The sequence below is a fragment of the Moschus berezovskii genome, chromosome 21 (genome assembly GCF_049115385.1).
Source record: "Moschus berezovskii isolate FMDL1 chromosome 21, NW_MosBer_1.0, whole genome shotgun sequence".
NCBI lineage: Eukaryota > Metazoa > Chordata > Mammalia > Artiodactyla > Moschidae > Moschus > Moschus berezovskii.
In genome coordinates, this window is record NC_142480.1 from 7201847 (window position 1) to 7215528 (window position 13682).

Below are 13682 nucleotides of genomic sequence, written 5' to 3' on the forward strand. Positions count from 1 at the left end.
CCATCACTTCATGGCAAATAGATGGGGAAACAGTGGAAACAGTGGCTGACTTTATTTTTGGGGGCTCCAAAATCACTGCAGATGGTGAGTGCAGCCATGAAATTAAAAGACGCTTACTCCTTGGAAGGAAAGTTATGACCAACCTAGACAGCATATTAAAAAACAAAGACATTACTTTGCCAACAAAGGTCTGTCTAGTCAAGGCTATGATTTTTCCAGTAGTCATGTATGGATGTGAGAGTTGGACTATAAAGAAAGCTGAGTGCTGAAGAATTGATGCTTTTGAACTGTGGTGTTGGAGAAGGCTCTTGAGAGACCCTTGGACTGCAAGGAGATCCAACCAGTCCATCCTAAAGGAGATCAGTCCTGGGTGTTCATCGGAAAGACTGATGTTGAAGCTGAAACTCCAATACTTTGGCCACCTGATGCGAAGAGCTGACTCATTTGAAAAGACCCTGATGATGGGAAAGACTGAAGGCTAGAGGAGAAGGGTATGACAGAGGATGAGATGGTTGGATGGCATCACCGACTCAATGGACACGAGTTTGGGTGAACTCCGGGAGTTGGTGATGGACAGGGAGGCCTGGAGTGCTGCGGTTCATGGGGTCTCAAAGAGTCAGACATGACTGAACTGAACTGAACGTTTGAAATGGTTGAGAGTGCCTATACATACTGAATTAACTTTGTTCTAGAAAGAACTGGCAGAAAACCAAAAGAACAAGAGTTTAAATAAATAAAGGCACATTGTCTACACTGACAGCGTCCTTGGATAAAGTCGGTTTTGTTGCAAAAGCCACTGTTGTGCCACTTTATAGCCTAAGGAGAAAAGGTAGGGCATTTTCCTCCATTCACTTGCAAATGCTTAAGACAAGTGTCCTTCAGATTCTGTTATGGAGACTGCCATCATGGTCTCTTTCAATGCAGGCAGGCTTTATCAGATATCCACCACCACCAAGGAAACCATGCAGTTCACAGGGACTGTAGGGCTAGAATAGATGTTTCAGGGTGTTCGAACTATAGCAATGCTTATGGTTAATAGCAGGACTCATTGAAAAAGACCCTGAGACTGGGAAAGATGGAAGGGAGGAGGAGAAGGGGACGACAGAGGATGAGGTGGGTGGATGGCATCATGACTCAATGGACATGAGTCTGAGTAAACCCTGACAGAGATGGTAAAGGACCGGGAATTCCGGCGTGCTGGAGTCCATGGGGTCTCAAAGAGTCAGACAGGACTTAACGACTGAACGACACAGCAGGACAGGACTTTATGACAGGGTATTTAGCATGATTCTTTATTTGCTAGTTGCCCCACTTCAGTATTCTTGCCTGGAGAATTCCATGGATGGAGAAGCCTGGTGGGCTACAGTCCAGGGGGTTGCAAAGAGTCGGACACAACTGAGCAACTTCACTTTCACTTTCAAAGAAGTCATGGCTTCCGAGGTGGCTCAGTGGTTAAAGAATCAGCCTGCCAAGCAGGAGACATGGGTTCAATCCCTGGGTCAGGAAGATCCCCTGGAGGAGGAAATGGCAACTCCCTCCCACCTTCTTTCCTGAGAAATCCCATGGAGAGAGGAGCCTGGCAGCCTACAGTCCATGATGTTGCAAAACAGTCAGACTTGAGTTAGCAACTAAACAACAACAAAAAGGAAGTTATAATCAAGAAGGAAAACTTGGCAAACATCGAAGCTTGGTAAACATAACGCACACCCACACGCATACTCTCTCTAACAAAACATAGCCACAGTACCCCTCCTCATCTGACTTGAGAACACTTTCAATTGTTCCTGAGTATTCTCTCACGTTTTTGCCTAGGTGCGTTTGTGTGTTTGTGTGTGTTCCTGTGCATATGTCTGAGTCTGTACATATCATCATCTTTAAGGACTCCATGAAATGCAGTTGACTGAATGCACTATAATTTGCATAAGCAATGACAGTCTGTAGGATGGTTTCCGTTATTTTTTGTGTGATTACAACCTAGCAATGAATACTTATATACTGCATCACATATCTCTGATTATTTGCTTAGAATCAAGTCCTTAAATGTAATTTCAATGTCATATAGTATGATCATTTTAAAGATCTGAGAAATATACAGTTAGTAGTTTTAGAATGGAGTCTAGATGGAAATGGGAACTGGAGTAGCTTGTGAATACATGCTAAGATGCTCCAGTCGTGTCCGACTCTTCGAGACCCCATGGACTGTAGTCCGCCAGGCTCCTCTGTCCATGGGATTCTCCAGGCAAGAGTATTGGAGTGGGTGGCCATTTCCTCCTCCAGGGGATCTTCCTGATCCAGGGATCGAACCCTCGTCTCTTTGTCTCCTACACTGGCAGGAGGATTCTTTACCATTAGCACCACCTGGGAAGCCCTGGAATATCTTAAAGTAGCTTAGTTCCCTTTGAAAAATACATCTGACTTTTCCTTAGGCTGACTCCATGAAGCCTAGTGGTTTAGATGTCTACATTTACCCAATAAAAATAGTTACATATTCATCATTACGCGTGATAGAAAAATGTTATGAATGATCTCATTTTAAACATCACAAAACCCCAACAAACTAGGGATCAAACTCTTTTGGCAAAAGGGGAAAGAAACTACCTTTGTGTGTTGACTAATATTCACAATAACTATTGAAGAATTCTATTCAGTCAGTTCAGTTCAGTTCAGTTCAGTCGCTCAGTCGTGTCCGACTCTCCGCGACCCAGTGAATACAGCACGCCAGGCCTCCCTGTCCATCACCAACTCCCGGAGTACACTCAAACTCATGTCCACAGAGTCGGTGATGCCATCCAGCCATCTCATTCTCCGTCATCCCCTTCTCCTCCCACCCCCAACCTTTCCCAGCATCAGAGTCTTTTCCAGTGAGTCAACTCGTCGCATGAGGTGGCCAAAGTATTAATACTAATGTGTGCTAGGTTGACTTTGGAGTTAGGCTCCCAAATGAGCCCGGGTTCTGTATATTTTGCATGTGTTCTTTAGTTCATCATTCAATATCCTTGAGTCTGTTTCCTTATCTGAGAATACAGTGGTCTAACTTGTTGGGTTATCTGAAGGATTCAAAACTACCATAAATGTAAAATGCCTGGTATACATTGTTTTCAAGGGTAACTATTATCAGTGTTTTTGCAATTATCTACAAATTTTATGGCCCTGATAAGGGTTTTGAATTGGACTTGTATTTAAATCTGGTATTTAAATACAAATTGGCATTGGTGGAATCATTTTATTAATAACTCTCTGGCACTCAGTCTTCTCACCTATAAAATGGGAATAAGGATACCTAACTCACAGATTTCAGTGATGAATGAGTGAGAAAAATAAAAGAGCTCAATGCAGAAGCCAGAACACAATAGGTACTGGTATCAGGAACACAATAAGTCTTTGTTTTGTTTTTATTTTTTAAATCCATGAATAACAAAAACAGAAATGAAACTTTGAAAGGTATTGGCCCTCTTTTCCCAGATTCACAGCTGAGCAAATTATTCAAGGAGAAAGCAACTCACCAAGTCTACTTTAATGGCTTCAGGAGGCAACCGGGCTCTTTTAGAACCAAGGGAAATTATGATGAATGTTTCAGTGACTAAAAGAATAACTAAACTGCTCAGTGCTGGATGCCATTAAATGAAATGGCACTGCATTAGTTGCACATAGTTGTTATTATTTGTAAATACAGAAAAACAACATTTAGTTAATGCCTTGGGTCTGCCTGCTATAGATCACTCACATGGGGGTCCAGGTGTGGACTCCAGCCTGGGCTTCCTTCTCTGTTCTAACTGAAGGAAAGGGCTTGCAGTCGTTCAGGTGGTGAAAGGACACGGCCTCTGTGGCTGATTTGCTGGTGACTGTGTCCAGCACCATCACATTCCTGTCCTCTTAATCACTGCCGTTAGCAACAGGACTGCAACTTACCTTACTTCAGCAAGGAAATGAAGTGTCCCATAGAAGGGCTGTCTAAGCATCTCAAGACATGGGCACTGAAAAAGAATATCCCTGAGACTGAAACTCATAATGGGACTAAAGCAAAGGAGCTATCCTTAAACTTCATTGATAAAACCAAGATAAAGCAGATCTGAAACTCTTTCCATCCTGATTAGAAGGGCTTCCCTCGTGGCTCAGTAATAAAGAATCCTCCTGCCAATGTAGGCCACATGGGTTTGATCCGGGGTCAGGAAGATCCCACTCCAATATGCCCGCCTGGGAAATCCCATGAACAAAGCTGGCAGGTTACAGGCCATGGGGTCACGGAAGAGTCAGACACGACTTAGGGACTGAGCAACAGCAATAACAAATAGGAACTTAAAAGGGTGACTTTCTTTCCCTTTCTCCCTCTGAAGGCACATTTATTTCTAGTGTCCTATTTTTGTTTTTTATTTATTTGCTTTATTTTAAAAATGATGAGAACATTTTCCAGTGCACATCCTGAACTACTTAAGTATTCTTCAACTGTCATTTTGTACATAGTGTTTACCCCTTAGTTACAATCGTAAACTTGGGAACTGTAGGACCATTTGCCCTTGTACCAAATGCCTCCGGAATGAAATAATTCTTTGTGCTTCGTTGTTTTTCAGTCACTAAAGTCATATCCGATTCTTTACAACCCCGTGGACTGCAACACGCCAGATTCCCTGTCCATTGTCTCCTGGAGTTTGCTCAGTTTCAAGTCCACTGAGTCTGAGGCTGCCTAACTACCTCATCCTCTATTGCCTCCTTCTTCTCTTGCCTTCCCTCTTTCCCAGTAAGAACAATGAGTCAGCTCTTCACATCAGGTGGCCAAAGTGCTGGAGCTTCAGCATCATTCCTTCCAATAAATATTCAAGGTTGATTACCTTTAGGATTGACTGCTCTGATCTCCTGGAAGTTCAAGAAGACTCTCAAGAGTCTTCTATAGGACCACAATTCAAAAGCATAATTCTTCAGTGCTCAGCCTTCTTTATGGTCCAACACTCACAACCATACATGACAACTGGAAAAACCATAGCTTTGACTACACATACCTTTGTTGACAAAGTGATGTCTCTGCCTTTTAATATACGGTCTAGGTTTGTCATAGCTTTACTTCCAAGAAGCAAATGTCTTCTAATTTCATGGCTTTAGTCACTGTCTGCAGTGATTTTGGAGCCCAAGAAAATAAAATCTGTCAGGCCTTCAGCTTCTAATTTTTAGAAACAATTCTCCTTTGTCTTTCCCTTCCTGATTGGCTTATTAGCAGTCAATTTTCTGTGTAATAATAATAACTTTATGAGCTATCTCAGTAATTAGTCCTTTTCAGTAACCTTAAAAGCAAGTGATTATTATTGTATTTTTTTTATTCTGAATCAAGTCTGCAGAGTAGGACTAAAATCTCACACACACAATTCAAGTTGATAAGGGCTTGGCAATCTACTCCAGCTTTCTTGCCTGAGAAATCCCACGGACAGAGGAGCCTGGCCTGGTAAAGTACATGGAGTTGCAAAGAGTTGGACATGACTGAAGCAACTTAGAATGCACGTATGCATGCATGATTCAAATTTCTAGCGCCTGAGAAGTCCTTTCAGTTTCTTGGCTGTGCTGCGGAGAGTTGAGGACTCAGATGAGTAATTTACAGATAAAGGTATTCAAGTCTGGCAGTAGGAATCAAGATACTGACATTTAAGTACTTTTGTATCCCAATATTAATGCCTCAAAAGACCTGATTGTTCTATTATAATTTACCCCAACAGTGATGCTTTCAGATGAATTTTGGATAGAGAATTTACTGTATCTACAAGAGTGCTTAGCAAACCACTGAGAAATATGTTATGTAAAGTATTGATCTCACCACCTGTGGTTGAGATGGGTCTGTTTCTCCAGCCCTGCTCTCCCCTCTGATTCTGACTAAGGTGAACATGTGTGCTTCTCAGTTTCAGGGCCGTGTCCAATAGGCTTGCCCTCAGCAGAGAACCCCAGTGCCTTCAGATGGTCAGATAGGGGTCTGTGGCAGCTGGAAGCCTCTGGTCAGTCACCTTTTTCCAGATCACTCACATATTTGCTATTTTTCACCCCGGTGTCAATACCAATAAAAACATTTCCTATGTGTGCCCTGATATAAAAATTAGATAAGCACTGTTAGATAACAAATTCATCATCCACGTGTGCCTGCTGCTCATTTCTACACAGATGCCCTCACATGCTGTATCGTCACAGCTGTATCTTCCAGCAAGAGAAAAACACTATAGTAGGAATATTCTTGATTCTAATATCTTAGCACATCATTGTAGAAGCTTACTCTGCTTCATCCATTTTCTCCTTTCAACATGTACTCCAGAGAACAAGAAGATGAAGTTCAGTGTAACTTATAGGTTAAGATCATACAATCAGCAGTTAAGGAAGTCTGAGTATGGCTTTCTCTTCTTTACTTTCAAAGCTGTGTGACTGTGGAGAAATTTCCTAGCTTCCCTAAGTCTTGGTTCCCTTTTCTCTTCTTTAAAATGACACTAACTCTACACTAGTAATGAGGTGAGAGGACAAATACATACCTTATGCTCTGATACTTTACTGATCAGTGTGGGGAAAATAATACGTAGGTAGAAAACATAGTGAAAGTGAAAGTGTTAGTCACTCAGCCATGTCTGAGGCAGTGGGTTTCTGCCACCTCATTTATTCCTGATCTCTGCCATGAGCAAATGTCAGGCAGCGGGTGGGGGCTGCTTCTTTAATCTAAATCCTGGAGTGAGAAGACCCAAGGGACAGCTAGAACAGTTTCAGAGCACAGAGCTCCATGTTTCAACTTACATGTAACATGGAATGGGAAATAATTGGGAGTTGTTTGTTAAGCAGCATCATTATAGAAAGAGCTGACAGATACAGATAAAAACATTCAGTGGAGAGACTTGCCTGCAGAATGGGTGGATTTCTGAAAGGTTCTGCTATAAATGGAAGATTACAGTAGAAGGAAAGTTTGTGGTCCATGATGAGGGATGGAAGTAGACCACATACCTGGGTTTCTAGTGGTCCTCCCCTGATTATTTTTCACCTGGAGGAGCATGTCCCAGCATGAAGTAAAAGGGATGACCTGAAAAGACTGGTCTTTTGTAACTTTTGTTCAGCAAAATGATGAAATAAACAAAGAATTCTTTATAGCATGAAATTTCAAGTTTTAATGTGTTAATTTCTTGGTTGATTGAGTCTTGCGTTCCAGGTTTTCTCCCTCTCTCATAATCTCACCTTCGTATATAATTTTATATGACCTTATATAACCCTACAAAGATCCTTGTGAGATAGTTCTCATTAAGTTGCATTAGTTTATCATTATAGTTGAAGAAACTAGGTGGTAGAGAAATTAAGTAAATAAACCCATATGTGGGTTATTACTATGACTTTAACCATTTTCAAAATTTTCTGTTAACGTTTTAAATTATTTTATATTGCTTACCATCAAATACAATGGAAACTTCATAGATACACATAGTGCTTATCCCGGATTGTCCCTGGTCCCCCCAGGAATGCCCTCATACCAGCTTGGATGTTAGGCATGAATGAGATGGTATCACTCATGTGTTACAGAGGCAGGTATTTGAAACAAAATGCATTAGGTTCCCTACTGAGGACTGTAGTTAGAGCCTGCCTGGTACAACTCACCAACTATTCCATACATCCAAAGATTTAGTTTAAAAAGAAATTAATTGGAGGGCATCAGCAGCCAGGATGGCTTAAAGTTAAAAGAATTAAGTTTCAAGGCTAGGATCTTCTTTGCCTTGCTCACACAAAACACACGGGAACTTTAGAGAAAGCCAGTAGACTGGATACTCAGTGGTTAATCGTGTGGTCTTTCTAACCAAGCGCCAGATTTATTTTAACAATTCTCTTAAGAGTGATTCATCTAGGAGCCTCGCCTGTGTCCCCTTTGTGTCTGGGTACAGATGTGCATCTAGAACACATTTAGTTCTACACTTTCAAAGAGTGGCTGCCCACTCTGTGTGTATGATTAATTCTACATGCAGCTAATCATACCCACAATTGGCTAATTGTCACTGCAATTAGCCAATTGCAGGCCCAATTGGCCACTTGTCCCATAATTTGAAAGTGCAAGTGGACAATTGAAGGACCGATTAGATGCACGCAGTTTTACATATTCAAAGAGGAAACAAGGGGAGGAACAGCCTTTGAAAAACCTGGTCTTAAGTGCAAAGTAAAAAAATCCATATGTGCAGATCTTTGGGGAAAGAAAGTTACAGTTCATTTGACACTTTTTCAACCTCAGCATTTTGGCTAGTCTTATTATTTATTTATTTTTCCCCAAAATGGAGCAAACAATATTGAGCTTCTATGCTGGACTGGAAATTTTAAATGAATTGTGATGTTTTGAATTTAAGTTAGGATGACCACACCCCAAACCATCCTGCATCTGTCTATTTGCATGCAATTTTTAAAGTCAACATATTTTCCTAAAAAAAAAAAAAGTCATCAAGAAGCAAACAGACAATCTGATTTTCAGGACAGACACAGCTCAAGTCATGTTTTCCACTGGTAAGAATTCACTTCTCCAACTCAAAGCCTATCAATTTTAAGGATTAATAGTAGATGAAATGTGCCTCTGAGAACAGCAAATATTACCAAGATTTTGGTCAATATGCTTTGACTTTTCTCATTGTCTCCCATCCTTCTTAATATTTTTCATTAAAAACATTTTTATTCCATCAAAGTCTATTGTTTTTCAGTAGTTATATTATCTTAGACACGAAGGAAATATGGCTGCCTTCACCGTTGACTTGATATGATGATATTCAAGGATTATGATTATTTGTTAGAAATTATTTGTTCAAGTACAAGACCTAATCTCATGGTCCCCAAACCTATAAATACTCACCCTTCTGTTCAGGCTTTCTCCTCAACTGTCTCACCGCAGGAGCCCAGATCAGAAGTAAGAGCCTAAAATGGCAAGAAATCGTGTGAGCACTGGCTCATCATAGGTACTCGATAAACAGCAATTGAAGATGAGTGTCTCTAACAGAGAGCTTTAGGACAGAGAAAGAGGTCTGGAATCATCTCATGCAGTGTGGATTTAGTTGCTTGGAAAAGCATGGCAGTTAAAATGAAATTGTTAAGGCTCTCCTTCTATCTGTAGTTTATATTTTTAGGGGCATCCACATTCTAAAAGTTGCCAGAGACTCAGAAATAAACTCAGCAGACTGATATATCAGGAATACCTGCTACAAAGCAAATGGATGAGAAGCCAATAGAAAATGCCACTGCACTCAAGTTTCTCAAACTGGGATCATTCAAATACAAGTCTCAAGGGATTTTCTGAGAGCTCAAGGATTTCATGGTCAAAGATGAGTGAGAACACAGTATACTATCTGTGTACAGAAGGAAATGGCAACCCACTCCAGTATTCTTGCCTAGAGAATCCCATGGACAGAGGAGCCTGGTGGGTTACAGTCCATGGGGTCACAAGAGTTGGACATGACTTAGCCACTAAACCACCTCCACAAGGGAAAAAATAGAAAGATCAGTAAGACGAAAGACTATTTCGCTCACGTTTTAACCCAGAATAGTCCAAATGTAACTGACCAAGGAATACTATTTTTCTCATAATAGCGAATACTGTGCTGCCAGATTAGGAAGATCCCTGTAGGAGAGCAGAGCAGTCCACTCCAGTATTCATGCCTGGAGAACCCCACAGACAGACGAGCCTGGCTGACTACAGTCCATAAGTCAAAAACAATCAGACATGACTGAAGGGACTTAGCACTTTGGCCACCTGATGTGAAGAACTGAGTCATTGGAAAAGATCTGATGCTGGGAAAGATTGAAGGCAGGAGGAAAAGGGGATGACAGAGGATGAGATGGTTGGATGGTATCACTGACTTGATGGACATGGGTTTGAGGAAACTTCGGGAGTTGGTGATGGACAGGGAAGCCTGGCATGCTAAAGTCCATGGGGTCGCAAAGAGTGGGACAGGACTGAGCTACTGAACTGAATGCATGTTACCAAATTAATTAAATGAGGCACAATTTGGAAATACAGCACAAGATCATCGCTTAGAGTTAAACTGGTGAAGTCAGTATGCGCCTTTAGCAAATGTGATTATTTGGTTTTCAGTTCAGAGAAAATTTTTAGAAAGATCGTTCTCCCAGTTCAAGACTGGGACCACACAAAGGAACACTGAGATGAAAAAAGAAAAGCAATTTGGAATCTGCCTCACAGCTCTGTTCACTGGAGGTAAGTCGTTCACCTTTTAGGGCCTCAGTTTCCTCATTTATACTACGTAAGCATTGTATTTAACGTGGGCTGAGGTCCCTCTGGTCCTGGCATACTGTGTTACTCAGTGATCCAGCCAAAGAATGCTTTATTTGATGAATTTTTCTCTCTTTTCCCTTCACTCTGTCTTCAGGACCTGCTACAGTAATAGTTGGAAGACAGTTTCTAATTCTAGATTTTCTGAATATCACTGCATCACGTGGAGTGAGTTTCAACTGTTAAAAGCCTTTTTCCTTAGAAGGAAACCAAGGATAGTCATATACCCAAAAGAAGACCCAAAGGGCTAATGAACATGAAAGCCCCTTGAAAAGTATGAATTCCTCCCAATGACTGTTGCTGTTTTATTAAACGGTATTCTTCCAGTTGACCTTATTGTCATTAGTAGTTCTGTTAACTACTATAACCTAGATTCAATTGTTATGCATATTAATTACCTATAACAACTACTGATACAATAATCATGATAATGAACTGATGCTGTGCTTGATGTATTTCAGCGGCAGATTTTGTTCTGCTAAACTTGGGGTTTTGCTTGGAGGGGGAGAATAGCAGTGCTGGCCTTCGGGCCGTGCCAGGAAAATGTGTGGGCCAGATGGCAATCCAAGTTGGTCTGATAGAACATTTCTATTTCTGTGGATTCTCAAAAATGAACTGACAGGCACGAAGCAAAGTGGTGACTCATAGTCTTTGGGTCCCTGACTTAGAGCTTCTGGGCTGAAATCTCCAATTGTCCTACGGAACCTATTTAGGGAGTGACATACTGGATCTTTCTGTCTCTATCATTGTCATCTTTGTCATCACAGACACTCTTCCCCAGGGACCTACTGTGTGCCTGGGTGCCTTCTGTGGTCTATTAAAGCAAAATGCCTTCATCTCTGTAACTGCGCCATAATGTTTGTATCCATATCATCATCCCTGAGGTGGAGACTCTGTGGGTCAAGGAGACTGTCACTTGCCCATGATCACAGAGATGTTGAAGGTGATGTTAAGCTCAGAATACAGGATATTTACATTTTTCTTCTATATGATCATTTCTTTCCAGTTGCAAGTATCCAAAAATTTGTAATTCTCCTGAGGGCAACCACTCTTGTATGTGCATGTGTGTATGTGTGTGTGTGCATGTGTGCCTGTGCATGCATGTATCTGAATATTTTAATTTCACTCCCCAGAGGGGATTTAGTACTGGCCTGGCACAGAACACTCACTGGATAAACGATTCCTGGTTTGAATTTCCAACAAATCCAAAAGTTGGTCCACAGCCATGCTTTTTACCTTTGTAAATGGATCAAATATCAATGCTCATTGCAAAATATCAGTAGACAGATGCAGATCTGGGGGCTTGAGTGTACAGTCCTTAGCAGACTAGGCTTAGAATCTAGGTCTTCTGGTTCCCAGGCCACAGTTCCAGACGCAACACCTCAGGAATGGGGACATCCGTTTGTTCTTAGTCACTGTTTCTCCTTAATCTTCTGTCACTGATGAACAAATGATGATTTAATGAAAGGAAAGCATAATTACCTATTATAGACATCTTTGTCGTCATTGTCAAGAACACGTGGGGAATGGTAGAATTCTGAGTTTCCCAAGCTGTATTTGCATACGAGATTGAACTGCAATGAAGATCACTCCCATAACGAAAGTCCACATGGACTTAAGGACATCACATGGATCTCTGTCTGCAGTACCCTCTCCTAATCCCCAGCCTCAGAAAAGACATCCCCCTAGTCCATCAGAGCCCATGGTGGAATGGAAGCTCTCAGCACAGTCATTTTGGTAGTGAGAGGGTAAAATACAATTTTGGATCACATTCTTCAAAAAGATTGACTTTTTTAGAAAGGCACTGGGTTTTCTTTACTAAATGAACATTCTATTAAAAATATTATCAAATTAATAGCATAACAAGTTTCCAGGGGAGGTTTATTAGAGTCAAATATTTTAAAAAGCTGTCATTTAAACAGAAACAGTTGTTAAATTGAGGAGATAATTAGTACCTGAAATTAATCAAAGAATGTTTTTAAAAATAAAATCTATATTTGACTCATTGCAAATATATTTCAGCCTCTCATTTCCCTGTAATATATTAGAAATTGGCAATTTGGAAATGAATCTGCAAATGGCCTTTGACCATTAAAATCCTGTTCTGGCCTTAACATGCTGGATTCTACAAATGTGTGTCCCAAATTAAAATTCAAAATATAATATCTATGAAATCTATAGGCATCAACTCTTATGTATAAAGATGACAGCACTGAGTCAAATACCTTTATGCCCAATTTTTTACCAGGCCTTTTCTTTCTCCTTTAATTTATTCTCTTCCTTTATTGAATTTTCCCTTTTTTCTACCAACTTGCCATTTGCACCATTACAATGCCAGCTTAAAAGACTAAGGAAATTGAAAGGAGAGAATGAAAAGAAAATATTGGTGACATTCAACCAGACTGAGGTTGAAAATCATGTATTCAAAATATCATTTATTGAGCACCCGTTATGTGGTAAGTAAGGGCATAAAAATGTATGGAATTCCAAATCCCAAATCTCATGAGTTTTTACTCAGTTGGGGGAAAAGAAACCACATACAGAAGACAACCAACAATGAAACTGATGCTCTACCAGGTGGGAATAAACCCTACAAAACATAGAACAGGGTGAGAATATAAGGAGCGATGGATTGGGGGGAGAGGGAGGGGCCCTCAGAGGCCACCAAGGTGGAATGGATAATTTCACCCTTTTGTAGATGAGTATGTGGTGTATGATTTCTGGCACTCCTGTTTCTACTTTGTTTTTATTCCTTTAAATGTAATGTCAGTCATATAAGAGCTGACGTGATGAATGAAACAAGAACTTCTAAGCACAGAGACAATGTAAGGGCAGAGGTTGAATGTCAGGGCTCTGTGAAAGTGAACAGAAGCCTCGGTGACACTTTCTTGCATGGAACCCACTAGGCTCAGAGATCATGTTCCATCACCTGCAACCTGGAGGAAATCAGAGCCCATCCAATGCAATGCACTGACTATGGAAGGTACTGGAGCCCACCCTTTCTCCATCACCTCAGTTAATAGCAGGCATATTTTGTGAACACTGTTGATACAACTGGTTCTGCCTGAATTATGGCTTAGAGTCCTTTTACTCTTAGCAGGGTAATCACCTTACCAATTTTTATTTCTCGTCTCTTCTTAACCCTCATAGATTTGGTTGCTCTTCTTCAAATGTTTTTGTCTTGTGTTCACTCTTCCAGAGAAGCATCATTTGATATTAGAACTACAAGAAAGAATAGGAATGTCATATTGGGCTCCCGTGATGTGCCAAGACCTGGGTTTTACCACCTGTTGGATCAGTCAACCCTCATTAATAACCCTGAGAATATCTTTATGCTGAGGAATAATTCCAAGGTCACCGAGGACACCCCGATCTCCTTAGAGTATACACAGACACTTGGTCCAGAGCTTCTTAAACTTGGATGAAC

General features: G+C 40.9%; 1 long non-coding RNA gene across 5 annotated transcripts in view; it reads right to left on the bottom strand.

Moving 5' to 3' along the window:
• Nucleotides 1-13682, bottom strand: part of LOC148774479 (uncharacterized) — a 48871-nt gene that overhangs the window by 34690 nt on the left and 499 nt on the right. For all 5 annotated transcript variants that reach the window (XR_016035729.1, XR_016035730.1, XR_016035727.1 and 2 more), the window contains exons 2-4: nt 13370-13477; nt 11492-11694; nt 8825-8886 (exon numbers count right to left, since the gene is read on the bottom strand). This is a non-coding gene — a long non-coding RNA (uncharacterized LOC148774479). The remainder of the gene's footprint in view (nt 1-8824; nt 8887-11491; nt 11695-13369; nt 13478-13682) is intronic.